Here is a 17,498-nt window from a genome sequence, read left to right on the forward strand (position 1 = left end):
ACATTAATGGCTGTGTGCTGAGTTATTTTGAGGGGACAGCAAATTTACACTGTGCTACAATGTAAAGTAGTGAGTGTACAGCTTGTATAAAAGTGTAATTTCTTCAGTGTGGTCACATGAAAAGATATAATAAAATATTTACAAAAATGAGAGAGGTGTATTCACTTTCGTGAGATACTGTATATTTAGAATAAAGAAATGACCCTGGAGAGCTAAGTCATCCCTTTTGATTTTTTGTATGTTATAGATATTGTAACAGCAAAACTCCCTGCCAATTCCCAATTCTGTTCCTGTCCACCTGGGACTGTTGAGTATTCCCACTTACCTGTGTGTGTTCTAGCACCCCCTGCTACACTCTTCATAATATAAAATAAATCCAGCAAGGCCTTCTGGGGCCCCATGAATTGAAGCACAGAGCTCTCAACAAGAAAGTTACCAATAAATATAAAAATGTACATGTTATTTAACTAACAAAACTTTTTTGGAAAAACAAAACTTACATATCAATTTTGGGCGAAATTAGCCAATAATATGGCTTAATATACAATTATGTTTATCTTAGTTTTTACACTTATTATTGTATTAAAATAATATGTAAAGATCATTTTTTTCACGTACAAATTTTGAGACTAACTGTTCTATTGCAAAGTGAATTTGATAGCGCTTTGTCTGAGTGAAAGACTCTTCATATACACTCACTCATGTAAACCCCAGAGAAAGGGCAGCCAAGCCAAGGAAATTTGCTATTACCTGAATCCCATAAGGTTCCTACAGTATTTTCCCTTCTATTATACATCAGATAATTGTGTATGGGTATTCCCAGATGCCTGGTTAATGAAGCTTACATTGCATGTCTTCTTTCACCTTGAACATTGGCCTTTTCCTATTTTGTCAGTTGCTGGGCTGCTCTAGGTCTGCTTACTCTGACAGTTACGCCAGCAGTAAGCAATCATAACATTAAAGCAAACCTGTCACATAAGAAGCAAGATCACAGTACTAAATTCATAACTTAGTTTTATTGGAAATTCATGCGGCTGTTGCTAATACATCAACAATTTTGACCTCTTCTCTAATTAGTGATTGAACTCCTCTGTGTCCAAGTGTAGTTTTTTAGGGAAGATTTCCTGGATTACTTTTAATCTCAATCAATCAACATTTCTACCCCTTTACAAAACACTGGTTTGCCTTTATATTGAATATGCAGTTCAGTTTGGTTCACCAGTTCTCAGTAAAGATGTTGTTAAGTTAGAAAGAGTTCAGTGAAGGGCAACTAAATTAATGAGGGGGATGGAAGGCTTGGGCTATGAGGATCAATTACATAGATAATAGTTATTCACTCTGGAGAAGAAGTGCTTAAGAGAGAATATTTTACAAATATATGAAAGGTGATTTCAGTAACTGTAAAAAGTGTTTACTCTAAGGTCCCTGAAAAGGACTCGTGGCCACTATTTGAGGTTATCAGAATGGAAGTTTAACATTAGATGAAAGGGCTCCTTACTTTTAGAGTAGTAAAATATGGCGCTTCCTCCCCCAGGAAGTGGTACTAGCTGAGAGTGTCGACAATCTCAAAAAAACGTTTAGATGTCTTCTGCATATTCAAGAAGAATATACAGGTCTATGTGAATTGTTAGAAAATAAAAACCCCACATACACACAAGTTAAACTGGATAGACCTGTGTATTGTTTTCAACTTCATAAAGTATAACTAACTGTTTGTGCAGTGAAATGTTTTTTTAGATGCTTTTGCAATTCCTGAGAAGGGAAAGAGTATTGGTAAGTGTTGAATATAACAAGCAGTTAAGTGTTGATTTACAGTTTCTAAATAGCTGGGAGAACCCAACTTAACTCTACAAGCTCACCTCTAGACCATTTTACTTTGCTGAAGGACATGTTAGCTGAAATTAAGAGGCCCCATCAATCTTTAGAGATTGGATAAAAAAATGCATTATTTTGTTTTGCATTGAGCAGGGAAAGTTGAACTGTACGAAATGTTTATTGTTGTCTTTGTCTATATTTGGGCGATCCCACAACCATATCCATTCAGGACAGAAAGTAATTAAAACTCTCTCAAATGGGACACAGAAAAAAATTTTTTTTAGTAGAGTGAGGGTAAGAATTTCTAAAGTATTTTTTCGGTTCATACCTTCCTGTCCTAGTAACAATAGAACCTACAACATTTATTTTAGAACAAAAACAACTGGTTACTGTCCACACCTGTAACTGGTCTCTGCAGCAAGGAGCATTGGAAGGGCAATACATATAACAAGACAAAAAGATTTCCAAGCTCTCCTTACCGACCAATCTGCGACCAACCGAAATGACCTGTCCAACAGTACATGTTAAAAACAGGGGTTTAGTTGCACACATTTGCAAATACATGCGTAAGCCATAGAGCCCCGTCAAGGCACCCCATTATCTGTGGTCCTAACTCTAAATTCTGTGAGTCTCCAACAATAGAAGCACATGCATTTAATGGACAGGTGTAGGACAGATATACCTGAAGGGAGCCCACCCCTTCTAAAAGGCACAGGGGCACACTGAACACCCAGCCTATAGTACAATGGCAGCAAAGATGTCAGTGCGTTGCCTGGTCAATATAATCTATAACAAAAACAACTGGTTACTGTCCACACCTGTAACTGGTCTCTGCAGCAAGGAGCATTGGAAGGGCAATGCATATAACAAGACAAAAAGATATCCAAGCTCTCCTTACCGACCAATCTGAGACCAACCGAATTGACCTGTCCAACAGTACGTGTTAAAAGCGGGTTTAGTTGCACACATATGCATTTATTTTAGGCTTCACAGGGAGCGGAAGTGGGGACCCCCCAAATGATGTCACAGACCAAAGTACAAACCTAAAGATATATTGTAATATGCAGCATATATGTCTGAGTCATAAGTAAAGGTAGGTGAGCAGTTCAGAGGTGGTGCCATGAAAGCTTCAAATGCAGAAAAGTTCAAAACATACACTGATGTTTCAGGGGCATACCGAAAAAATACAAACTTTCTCCCCCCATACCTTAAAAAAAACCCAAAATGCACTAGAGCGAGGGTTTAATATGTACCCTAACACTACCGCAATGAAGCTACCCTTTCATTAGTTCACTTATTAGTTAAGCTGCGGCAGCACAGTGGCTAATACATCATCTCCTATCCTTGTAGCTCTAAAACACTGGGATTTATTACCAACAACAATACTATGTTACCAATACCAACAATAATACAATACTATCTCCAAACCAATAAGAAGCCAGGGATGGGACCAGTGTACGTAGCCTATCTGTTGGGATTGAGTCTTTGGTTTGCGGCTGTGTAGTGCTGGAGAAAAGTGGAGTTTTTGCTGTTAAGAATATAGCCCTCAGTCTCCTAGGATCACACATAATCACAAAAAGCTCATAATTTGGCTTCAGTGAACAGAGGGTCTTTAATGCTGGCTACAAGAGCAGCACATGCTCACCTACCTTTCATCTTCTATTTACCCCTAGTAAATGAGCATTTGAAGCCCTCTAAAAACTCATATCCACTCTAGTCAGAACTTACACATGTCTGGGAACTTTCTCCTCCACTCCAATGAGACAAGGCCACATGATTGGCCAGTCACTAAGCCCTAGCACTGTTATGTTAATAGGAACGGAGTGGGTCACATGCTCAGAAGTACTGGGCTTTTTTTTATTGCTCTTCTCAGCTGAACAAATTGGTAAGGGAGGGAAATCAGGGTGAGTATATGTTGCTGGGGAGGAGGAAGATTTAATTTAATTACATTTTCATTATTTAATTTAGTTTATTTGCACTGTATGAGTAAACATGTTTTTTTTGTTAGTCACAGCATATCTGCAATAGGTGTATAGAAAATGAAGCACACTGCAAATAATAATCCACAGTGTTAAAATTGTAAAAAACTATTTTATAGAAGACACTAACATTGACCATTCTCGGTAGCTTTGTAAATCTTCTCTTGCTTTAACCCAGGGACGTGCTTCAATCCTTTAAAGTAAACCAGAGATGAACCCCTTTGTTATTGTTGTCTGTGTTCAGCCAAGATATAAATCCAGTGACTTAGCCAGGTTTAGAGGAGGTGACTTTGAATCTCGCATCTTTCAGTATGAAACTCAATTTATCTTGTCAAGGTCACCTTGGGTCATCTCTAGTTGTTCATCCTTCTGTCTGAAAAGCTGTGTTCATTTCCACACAGTTCACATTTTGCCTGACATTTGAAGCAGGAGCAATTTTTGTTCTGCTGAAAACGTTTAGGATCAGGTTCAAAGTTTTGCACAACAAACTTTACTTTTCTAATGGATAGCATACACGGATGGGAAAGCATTTTGAAAGCTGCAAACACGCTTCATAATCATTTTTGCTATGATGTAGTGGGATTACAGAAGCAAGAGCAAGAAGTGCTTTAAAAGGCTCTTCAACGGGATGCCTACACACTACTGTGGTTCCTGGGAAATTGCAGTGCAACACTTCTAATAATACAGAGCTTACAGTTTTTTTGTTGTAGACTATAATTTTTTTTACTCAGGTATTTATATAGCACTCACAATTTACGCAGTGCCCTCAGCCCCTATTCACATTGGGCCTATTTGACCTGCGATTTGATATGTCAAATCACATGCCAAATTGGAGCCTATTGCCAGCAATGGCACCATCCAAATCAGTGCAACACCAACATTGTGGCACCACACCAATTCCCAAAAGTTGTTCCTGCACTACTTTTGGCGACTTCGGGGGTGATTTTAATATATATCTTTGCATGAACCCGCACAGATGACTCTCAAATCACCCCCCGATGTCGGACTGAAATGCCGGTTTGAAATTGTGCGAGTTCAGCGGAACTCCCGCGATTTCAAACCCGCATTCTGTGTGAACCTAGGCTCAAGGAACTTATGATTCAAGATTCCGATTGTACATGCTAGGGACAATTTAGTCAGGAGCCAGTTTACCTACCAGCATGTGCAGGAAATCATGCAAACTCCATGCAGGTAGCGTCTTGGCTGGGATGAGAACCAAAGTCTTCAATGCTGTAATTCAGGAATGTTCACCTTAGTCACTGTGATGCACCACAAAATTTCCAACTATTGCTTTGTGGTCCCATGTCTTTGCATTTGGTACTTTGGAGCACATGTTGAGGGCATCTTTGAAAATGCATAGAAATTGCATCCAAATGTATCTCAATGCACCTGTGATGCTTTTTGATAAACGCATTATAGGAGTTTGAATTAAATGCTTGAAGACAATCTTGTTTTACAACTTGAATGCATGTGGCTAACAAAACATTTTAAACAGTATAGAAAAATCTATAGACAACTGTTGAAATGAATGCATGCCTTTTATTGCACGTACCAACTAAAATATCAAACAATATGTAACAATATTCTTTTTCATATGCTGGCTTCTTGTTTTTTTAATTTGTAGGATTTCTATGAATAATGGAGCTTGCTAGTTCCTTCTACCTCATCCATGTCCAGTTTTCAGAAAGTGGGCATTTTGTTACCACTTCCAAAACCCTAATAATATTTAGGGTTGTAGCTCGGACAACCATTAGGTAGAGTTTGCTCTTGTTCTTAAAGAGTAACTCCACTTATGTTGAGAAAAAAAAGCAATCTCCTTTGGGTGATCTATGTACATTACTGGGATTTTAACAAATTTTGCACCAGATTCATACCTTTTGTTGTTTAACCATGTCCATTGGATACTGATTCTGAGAGTCTGGTTTATAATAATCACCTTGTGGGTGGGGCCTACTCAACCTGAATGTGTGGGGGTACCTTTTCTCTCCTCAGGTGTACGTACGCGTTCATCAATGCTCAGGACCAGGTGGGGCCACGTTCATGCGAAAGTCAACATTATGGTGGTACTCCGGCTCAGAGATGAGCCATACACATGTGCAGTAGTTAAATGTACAGAGTCCCTCTGTAAAATCTGCTGTCCCATGTCACCTTCCTCGATGTACAGTATCTCACAAAAGTGAGTACACCCTTCACCCGGTGGCCAAGACTATACAGCAGTTTAACAGGAAAGGTTCCACTCAGAACAGGCCTCACCATGGTCGACCAAGGAGGTTGAGTGCACATGCTCAGTGTCATATCCAGAGGTTGTCTTTGAGAAATAGACGTATGAGTGCTGCCAGCATTGCTGCAGAGTTTGAAGGAGTGGGGGGGTCAGCTTGTCAGTGCTCAGACCATACGCCGCACACTGCATCAAATTGGTCGTCCCAGAAGGAAACCTCTTCTAAAGATCATGCACAAGAAAGCCCGCAAACAGTTTGTTGAAGACAAGCAGACTAAGGACATGGATTGCTGGAACCATGTCCTGTGGTCTGATGAGAGCAAGATAAACTTATTTGGTTCAGATGGTGTCAAGCGTGTGTGGCACAACCAGGTGAGTACAAAGACAAGTGTGTCTTGCCTACAGTCAAGCATGGTGGTGGGAGTGTCATGGTCTGGAGCTACATGAGTGCTTCTGGCACTGGAGAGCTACAGTTCATGGAGGGAACAATGAATGCCAACATGTACTGTGACATACTGAAGCAGAGCATGATCCCCTCCCTTCAGAGACTGGGCTGCAGGGCAGTATTCCAACATGATAACGACCCCAAACACACCTCCAAGATGACCCCTGCCTTACTAAAGAAGCTGAGGGTAAAGGTGATGGACTGGCTAGGCATGTTTCCAGACCTAAACCCTATTGAGCATCTGTGTGGCATCCTCAAACATAAGGTGGAGGAGCGCAAGGTCTCTAACATCCACCAGCTCCGTGATGTCGTCATGGAGGAGTGGAAGAGGACTCCAGTGGCAACCTGTGAAGCTCTGGTGAACTCCATGCCCAAGAGGGTTAAGGCAGTGCTGGAAAATAATGGTGGCCACACAAAATATTGACACTTTGGCCCCAATTTGGACTTTTTGACTTAGGGGTGTACTCACTTTTGTTGCCAGCAGTTTAGACATTAATGGCTGTGTGTTGCGTTATTTTAGATTACTTTAGATTGTAGCAAAGTGTCATTTCTTCAGTGTTGTCACATGAAAAGATATAATAAAATGTTTACAAAAATGTGAGCGGTGTACTCACTTTTGTGAGATACTGTATGTTGCATTTAGGAGGGACACTCTTCACCATTCCAGCGTAACTGGATGAGGTCACATCGTGCACCTAGCATGGACCTCATGTGTGCACTATTGGTAACTCTGTCAGCTCTAGGTTTAGGTTTAACCCCTTCCATCCTAGCTGCCTGTAACTGTCTGTATAAATACACAATGCAATGAATACAACAGCAGAAATACATTCAATGACACCCCACAAGTACCTGCTTACAACCTGGCAACCTCTCAGTATTCTGATGAGCAAAGTTGCAGGTCAGAATCCCTTTAGAAGTATTTAACCCTTATCTCACCAAAAAATAAATTCTGTATAAAAGGATGCCCAGAAATTTCAGATAATCTGTATAACACTTTCAATAATGTGCTTATGTAGTTGTAACAATCTGTGATGCAGTGCTGGTCCTCTTTTGGGTGGAATGATACCTTGAATCATTTAACTCTGCTAGTATTTATGTGTAAAAACACAATGCTTTTGCTAGACTGAAATTGCAAGTGATGGTGCCAGCTATGCCCAACTGTCTCTAGCTTAATCTCTTCCCCCTTCCTTGTCCACAGAATATAGTGGGAGGTGTTCAATAGTTCATAGATATAAACTAGGCAGAGCTAGTAATAGTGCTTAAAGTCCTGTTCCAGCCTGCCTCCACACCTCACACACCTGTAACATACTACTGGCATAGATATAAAACAAACCATACAAATTCCCCTATAAAATAAACCTAAATTTGCTGTCACGTGGCTTTGTGGTTTTAGGTCTTCTTTCTACTTCTGTATACAAGAGGCTGTGCCCTTCTTCAGGTGCCCATGTTATTGTGGGCATGACATGGACACTTCCTATTGCCTGTTCAAAAATGGGAGCTCTCAGGGTCCAAAAGAGGAATCTCAGTGGTTACATCAGCCAAACTAGACTGTCAGAGACCTACTGGTGCATGTGCAGCTACATTTCTAGATTACCAATCCCCTGCACCCAGAAATGATGCCAGTGAGGAACCAAGATAGTGGACTTAAGTGAGTGAAACATCTCTCCAGCAGGTAATTAAAAGAATAAAAAAAGGTTTTTGCCCAGAGAAGGTGTTTTACATAAGAGTGCAAAGGACAGCTCTGGATTTTTGGTAGGATGAACACATATTGTTACACTAAAACACTTTAAATGGTATATTCAATAGACCAATAGGGAGAAAATAAGCAAAGCTTATTGTTAAGGTTTACATACACTTTAAAGACCTCCGCCTATGATGAATGAGTAAGATAGAATGTATACATACAGTACTTTACTATAGCAGAACAATACATTTATTTATTTATTTATTTATTACAGGAACTTATATAGCACTGTCAATTTACACAGTGTTTTACAAAACTATATTGTACAATCAATATGTAATCCCAGTACTTGATACCTTAAAGAAATCAGTACTAAGAAGGTATGGAAGCCACCATTGCTGAAATCTTCCTCCTGAAATGCTAGCTGCCTGGCTGCCATGCTGATTCATTGGGCTTTAATACTTTTTGAGGCACTGACCTGAAGCATAGATGAAGAGTTCTGACTTCCCTAAGACTTTCTAATCTGCATTCTTTGTCAAGGTCACTCATAAAGTATGTTAACCACAGATAGCCAGAAAACTAATATCTTGAGTAGGATATCCATAAAGTCAGCCCCCCTCCCCCATACTCCTCACTAAAATATTTCTTTATTAGCCTGTTTTTTACTGCTTGCATCCTTCTACTTCATTCTGCTAAAGTGCAGCTCAGCTCATGCAGCAGCAGAGCAAAGAAAGCCTGTAGGAGGGTGCACAAAAGTTCATTAAGTTTGCCAGTTAATGGTTAATGTGTATTGTTGCATGGGTTAATAAATGGTGCAGTGGTGTGCCTTGCCTGCAAGTAGCACTTTCTGCTTCTTAGGTAAATGAATGCAGGAGGAGGTCGGACCTTGTGGTCCATCTGTCTGGGGATGGGAAGCAATCAGTGATGATGGTGTAAAACTGTAATCAGATTGTACGGAGGTGCTCTCCCTTTGCAGGACCCTGAAATGGGTTCTGAAAATCAGACTATCTGGAACCATTATATAAAGAGGTATGGACAGCACCACACAGCACAGCCAAAGCCAGTACAGTGTTAATAGGGCCGGCCCTACCATGGGTCCCGCTGGGTCCATTGGACCCAGGCAGAACTTGGAGAGGGGCAGCAAATTGATTCCTAAGACTTTTTTTCCCGCAGTTTTTTGTGTCATCAGTTTGCTGCGTGTTACAGGCGGCATTTCCCCATCTTATATTGCTGCCCGTAATGCAAACTGATAAGTATGAGGAGGCCGAGCTTCCTCTCCGGGGAACGTCCCTCACGTGATCGTGATGTGTGCAATGACATCAGCGCACTCCATCTCACGCAGGGCAGGCTGGATCTTCTAGGGCAGTGGGCACGGCATAAACAGAAGGGACAGGAAGACTGAGGACAGTGGGTGTTTGGTGGACCGGTCCGGTGGTGAGTTATGGAAAAAAATAACAGTAAATATAATATTTTCTAAATTTTATATTTATATAAAATAATGGATGTGGGGTCCTTTTGGTGAGCTTTTTTTTTTTTCAAACTCAAATGTACTCCTATGGAGCCTGTACAGAAGTATAAATAAAACTTTTGAAGAGAGCGTGCTTTTACAGTGTATTAGGAGAAACGAGGATTGAAATGTACAATTACAGTTAATCCTTGAGGTTATGGAGTGATGAGTGATAAAAAGGAGGAGCAGCCAATTCAAGAGAGGGACCGTTGGTGGTCGGTGATGGAGGTTCCATAGTGTAAGATTCTGGTACCTTCGGTACCCTTCTAGCCTATTTCTTCCGCATTGCGTTCCACCATTCAGCCAGGTGGAACGCATTTAGCTGCCTATCTCTTTAAACGCCGGATGATGTCACCACTAGGCGCCGCTCTGATCGGCTATTTCAATCGCCGGCTTTCACTCATAAGGCGTTCGTGCAAACCGCCTGTTATACAGCATTTTCTGACTCTGCCGAAGCCTCCAGCTATTTCCCCAATACCTGGGTTGACCGGAGTCTCGCTACTCGATCCTGTATCTCGCTACTTGATCCTGTATCTCGCTACTGATCCTGTATCTCGCTACCTGATCCTTATCTCACTACCGGACCCCTCACCTCGCTAAACCAACTAGTGATAAGTACCCCGCAGGGGATTCCTTCCTATCAACTTACACTATCTGCTCTTGCATACTATAGACTGTTGCTATCTCTAGGATCTATGCACTGCTATATCTATCATCTGCACCGTTACCTAGATTGCTAGCTCTTGAGCCTACTACCATCTATATCCTTGCACTAAGTTAGCATCTCCTGTACACTTCATCTGCTGTCCCCTACCACCTGTTACTTGTACATGATTGCTAACCTACCTGCATACTATCTATCACCATCTGCTAACACTCCTGAACATTACTACCTGAGTGCCTATCATTGCTATCACTACTCACGCCTGTTCTTTCAGCACATCACCTCTATACTGTCGCATACAATCTATCACTCCAGGAACATCTTATCTGAGTGTCTGTATATGTGCATGCTGAAGCAGGCTGGGCCACAATGATGAGTCTGGAGAGTTGGATATGGTGATTCAACACATCTCTACAGGACTACTGAGTGGAAATTCTGCAGCTGCAAATCCAGTTCACTAAAACAAACGCCAGAGCGTTACACATAGCTAGGGGTAGCTTGGCATTTGGTGAGCCCTGCTGAGTGGCTAAGTCCCTAACTTAGGGCATGCTGCAGAACAGAACCCTCATAGGGATTGGGCCTGGAACCATGGTGTGCAAGGCTCTGCAAAGAAAGATTGGTGGTTCCCCTCTTTGCCTTAAGGGCTGGACATGAGTAAAAAGCAAAGTGGGTTGGGAAGAGCTGGTGGAAGACAATCAGCACCCAGCGCTATTCCCCTCAAAATGTCTCCCTAGTCAGTGCTAGGACAGAAGTCACTGGGAGGTTATAAGACATGATTCTGCGTGTGGGGCCTGGTGAAGCAGTTTGACTCTGGCCATAGGTGGCGCTAACTCACATGCAAAACAATATAAAGTATCAGTATGTAGTTCCCCAATGCTGCCCACAAGCCCCTCTAGTATCATGGAATCCAAGATTAAGCCTGTCCTTTTCAGATCTCTTGTGCAATGTCATGCCTAGATGAAGAGTTGCCAAACACAGGAAGAAACAGTCAAATTTCTGTGCGTGAATTTCACAATTTCACAGCTAGAGGCATTCATTTCTTTTGCAGCTGTTCTGGATGTTTTGGAAACCAGTAGTCAAGGACATGTGAGCTCAATGTGGTGCCAAAGAAAATATGGAATGTTTTCAGCCTCTGGAGTCAGTAAGTGTACAATGTCAGTCTTTCATACAATGTCATTCTTCACTGTTAATAACCCCTTCATGACAAAGGTCGTAGATGCAGAGATGCCAAGACCAAATTGCTTTGGTTAACTTGACAATAGCTGTATGAGAAATGTGACTAACTAAATCATTTTTGCATTACGTTTAAGGACCTACAAAACTTATTAGGCTGAAAAATAGACTAAAGCATTCTTGTTATTTTTACAGATAACAATTTTTAATCTTTTTTTTTTCATTCTCTTACAACAGTTATTGATCTTCGTTCTGTATAAGTAATGCACAGAGAGAGATGGTGAGTTTGTAAACACGCTCATGTTGTTACCACAATTGGCTATCATAGTGATAACATGATGAGGCCAACGCAGTGCGCTCCAATTACTAATATGAAATGTAGATTAATGTTCTCTCATCAAAGTGTTAACCTTTTCCTGTCCAGCCCTGGTGTCCCTTTAACAGGGTCCTTACGCCTGGGGTTGGGAAGGTCTTCTTGATCACTGTACCACCTATGGACACATATAAGCAGTATGTGGGCTGTAACGGAACTCCGACCCACACTGTACTTGTGGTCTTCCATCAGTATACAGCTTCCTCCCAGTCATGAACATAGATATCAGATTTTCCCAGCCACCCCCATACAAAGCTAACCGACAAATTAGCTTGTACTGGAATCTCATTTAATTGAACAGTCACACAGAATGTATATACAGCATGGACCTCCCTTCCTGATCAGATTACCACACAGAGGTAAGGGGTTGCCTGATTACATTATCATATGCAGATGAAATTGTATACAGAAATAGAATTAACCTGAACTAATTATCTAGCCATCTGGACAGAAACAATGGGAGGTCATTAATATTTAACAATAGAACAGACAGACTTAACACAATCCACATTACACTTTAATAGATAGACAATAGGGAGAGCCTGCCAGTGACAGTTTGTCCATCTCCTACGTTGAAGTACATGGAATACACATCTAAAGCATTGTTTTGAGTATTTAGGAGTCACAGACTTCATGGCAACAGGCTATAGGTCTCACAGTGTAAAGTGGGATCAAATCTTCATATTTCTTGAGAGATATTGTTGATTAATATTACTCTCCCATTTGAAGTTATCCAAACCATATTCTCAGTGTCTATTAAGTATCTGTCTTTCACTCCCAGTGATGGTGAGTACCATCACATGGGCATTAAAGCCCACCCTCCTTGCTGCCATATGCAATATGTGGGTGGCAAGAGGTTAAACAATGTCAATGATCAAAATCCATTTTTGAGGACATTCTCTACCCACATCACCGGCTTGTTGCGTGTTATAATGGTATTGGCAAATGGCCTCAGTACTACAACACCAATATCATAAAACCAACACATTCAGTAAGCAGAGGCAAGCATAAATGTGTGCCTGTATAGAGTAAGGTAACCACCCTAGCTGCCTTGCCTTTAAAACAGCCCTGTAAGTCATGCCTGGTGCAGTTTTAAATAAGTCTAATTATCCTTTAAATTACCCTATTCTCTGTTTACCTCTTAGGTGTCCATAATCCACATGTAGTATGGTCCATAAGGAACTGCATAGCCAGATACTGCTAGGAAATCTCCAAGCTGGTTCTAAAGTCTTGTGTCTGTGCTTTTGCTCACAAAATTCCATCTCTTTTCTTTAAGGAGGTTGACTATTGTTTGACGGACACTCCATAGGAATAAATTGGATTCGTCATTGTGTGTGTGCACAAATGATTTCAGGCGAGTTCCCTTTGGCAACTATAAGATGGATCTGCCAGGATCATAGAGAGGTGGACAAGGGCGTGGTGGAAGGTAGGGGGGAGTAATTTGAAACTTTAAAAAAGTCAAGTTATCTTGTAAATTAAAATATACTTCATACAAGTAAAAAAAAAACAAAAAAACAACATTTATGTATTTTTCAAGAGTGGTGTTCAGATGCCTACGAAAGGATACATCACTTTAATATCTGACTGCATGTTTATGCATGAGGAATATTAATGGGCTGTTTAAAAGAAAATCGATTTCTTTCAAGCAGAAATTAAAATTTATATTTAAAGAGCGTTTCCTACCACTACCCCGGCCACGACTATAACTATAATATTCTTATGGCTGTACCCAAACTAATGAAGCCTGCCTTCTTATGAGGTTGTTTGTGTCTTATGGCTGGCTGACTTGTTAGCTGAATTATGCAAATAGTTTCTAATGCATACCATTTTACTAGTTTCCCACTATATCTATTCAGATCTTTATACATGAGTCACTGTTGTACTTTTGGAAACATTAAAGCGGAATTTTACCGATAACAACTTGCTTCTTGCTGGAGGCTGCCATGTTGCTGAAGCCCAGAGCCCCGAAACAGCAGTAAATCATAAGTGGAACTAAACCCATTGATTTAATGGTTTCAAAAAACAGGTAAATTCCTGGAATGTCAGTATTTCTAACTGTCACATTTGCTTGGGTCCCCAACCAAACTGTAAAACCATCAAATGGGGGGTGTTCTGTCTCAGCATCGATTGTACCTGTGACCTCCTTGTAGACCCAGTCTGAAAGTGTGTGCAGCAGGTTGAATGATGGCTTTAACAGATAGTTTACTCAATGAATAAAGACTCCAGAGGTGTTCTCCAATGCTTCTTTATGCTTCAAGTTAGCAAAGGCATAAACATAGAGACTTTTCCATAGGTAAATTTCCAATGAAGTTACACAGCTTCCACACTCTGCAGTCTCCTCATAACTTTGTGCTGACTATGGAAGACCCAGGTCTGGTGTGCTTTTGTACAGTGGGCCTGTAGAAACAGCGGGATGACACAAGATGTATACTGACCACTCTAGCATGGATTGTCTTCCATGTTTGGTGTGGTCAGTTTACTTTTAGAAGAGAGAGGTTTATCTGCGTTTAGAACCTTTATTAGCTGACAAGCTCTATAACACAGATACTAGGCACATATACAATTCATAAGACGTGCACTACAATCAATCGCTCCCTTTTCTACAGGCAGCTGCACACAATGCCAACACTGCTTCTCACAAGCTGGAAGGAGAGTGGGGGCTGTTCCCGGAAGGAGGTTGTATGTGGGGGGTCAGACCCCGTAGCCCCGTCCGTGCACACATACCAGCAGCTGCATGAATGAGGTCTTGCTGTAATCTACCTCCTGGAGTGTTTGTTTGTTTTCTGTGGCAATTGTGATGATATCTGTACCATAGAGTGGACACTGGAAAAAAAATGTCAGCTGACACCAATAGAGTTAAGGGGGAGGAGCTCTCCCCTCTGCAAGGAGACCCCATGATACAGTGGCATCCCTGGAGGCACGTACATACTAAGGGGGAATCAACTGACTGACAAAGTAACTGACAAATTGCTTGTGCAAATGATCCCAACCTCCACCACCTCTGCCTCTTACTATTTGCATCCCCCCCTCACCACCACCATCACAGATCTCATCCCTATTCCCCCCATCACCTCTACAACACATAGGAATAGGAATGAGATCTATGGTGGTGTGTGTGTGTGTGTGGGGGGGGGGGTGTGATCAGTAAAAGGCAGAGGTGGTGGTGGGAGGATGACACCATGGCTGCCACTAATCCCACCCCCCCACCACCACCACTTATCCAAGCCCCCTCACCACCACCACTGCCACTAATCCCACCCCCTCTCACCACCACCACTGCCACTTACCCCACCCCCTCTCACCACCACCGCTGCCACTGATTCCACCCCTTAACCACCACTGCTGCCACCGATCTCACCCCCTTAACCCCCACTGCTGCCACCGATCTCACCCACTTCACCACCACCGCTGCCACTGATCCCACCCCTCCTCACCACCACCACTGCTGCCACTAATCCCAACCCCTTCACCACCACCACCGCTGCCATTGATTACACCCCCCCTCACCACCACTGCTACCACTGATCCCACCTTCCTCAACCACCACTGCTGCCACTGATCCCAGCTCTCTGCACCACCACCACCACTGCCACTGATCTCAACCCCTGCATCACCACCGCTGTTACTTATCCCACCCCCTTCCCCACCACCACTGCCACTCATCCCACCCTTCCCCACTACCACAGCTGCCACTCATCCCATCCCCCCACCACAGCTGCTACTGATCCAATCTCACCACCACCACAACCACCACCACTTCCACTGATCTAATCCCACCACCACCGCTGCCCCTCCTCCCATCCTACCACCACCACTGCCACTCACCCCATCCTTTTACCACCATTGCTGCCACTGATCCCATCACACCAATAATGCTGCCACTCAGCTCATCCCACCACTGCCAATCAACCCATCTCACCACCACTACCACTGATCCCATTCACCCACCACTTCTGCCACTCATCCCATCCCATCCCCCCACCACTACCACCACCACTCATCTTATCCCACCACCACTGCCACTGATTCCATCCCACCACCACCCTTCCCTGACACTGATCCCGACCCACCACCATCCCTGCAATTGATCCTATCCCACCATCAACGCATCCCCCCCACCACCACTGTCACTCATCCCATCCTATCTACCCCACCACCACTGCTGCCACTCATACCACCCCCCCTCTCACCGCTGCAGGAAGAAAATGGAGGGCATCAGTTCCTCTAAATGCTGCCCCCACTGCCCCTCCTATCCAGGTGTACAGGGGTGATGCATGGGGCTGGGTTGCCCCAGGGGTCAGGGGGGCCCTTCTTGGTTTATTGCACCGGCGCCCTGAAGGTTCTAGTCATGCCTCTGACTAAATGGGTTGTTTTACAAGGTGATTGTTTACAATCACTTTAATATTGCTAATAGCGTACTCTTACAAAGCGTGAACAGCCTTATACAAAAAAAGGATAACTTCATTACAATAAAGAGAAAGTCATTCAGTTTGAAAAGGAAAGGAATGCATTAGAAAGGAATGCATTAGAAATGAAGCATGTCACTTTTTACTTTTAACTATTAGGCAAATAAAAAGGTTACATATATTATGTAATGATGGATGAATATAGTGACAGGGAACCACATCCAACATATGTCAAATGTACTAGAAAAAAAAAGAAGATGGACTCTGAGGTACCCAATAATTACACATGAGTTTTCTATTAAAACATTTGTTTCTTTGTCAATGAATATGGCATAATCAAATGCCATTTACAGTATATTGTTAAAAGATAATAAAAAAAAAATATTATCAAATCCTATTTATATAAATAATCAATATTTAATACTATCCCAATCCAATGGGTCTATGAGGCCTCCATATGTGACAGTCCTGGTTTCAAAATGGAAACTTTTGGGGATCCAATATTCCTCCACATGTTTCACAGGTGAACTCGCTTCTTCGAGGTTGAGAGAACAATGATCTGTACAAACATATAATTAAGACACAATACCCAACAAACCCCACACTATCACATACTTGTTCATAATAGTGCTCACTAGAAATAAACGTATTAGGTATTACGTAAAAAAAATTAAGGAAAAACTGCAGTCAAAACTTTTTTTCTAGTTCTCTAAAGAATTTGAAAAGGTTAAGACCCCTATCAGGGGTAAGTCAGGCCAAAGTTTATTAGAAAATCGCTCAATTCCCCCACCAACACAGTCAGTGGTAATGGAGGAAAACCTCCCGCTGCGCTATTGTGTTTTGCCGGCGGGGGGGTAGGGGGGGTTGCGGGGAACCTTCCTGGCTGGAAGAACACAATGATTACTGCTAATGGCTATATTTAGAAAGAAACAGAATGTCAAACCATAAATCCAAGTGACGAGTTTACTGAATTCCCATATCAGCAACAAAGGTAACATCGATGTTTCAAGGGCATGGCAGCTCTCTTTATCAAGATGACAAGAGGACATCAAGGTTTCTGCATGTCACCTCGATAAAAGTTCTGGATTTTTCTTATCATTAGAATTTTACAGCACCACTATTTAGCTGAACTTAGTGTTTGTAGTAACCATGCTCACTATCCTAGCATACATTTAGATACTTTGATAAATATACCAGAAAGAGTACATAAAATGGACACCTAGATCTGCCAAAG

This window comes from Pelophylax lessonae (assembly GCF_965119305.1).
Source record: "Pelophylax lessonae genome assembly, chromosome: 9".
In the NCBI taxonomy this organism is placed as follows: Eukaryota; Metazoa; Chordata; class Amphibia; order Anura; family Ranidae; genus Pelophylax; species Pelophylax lessonae.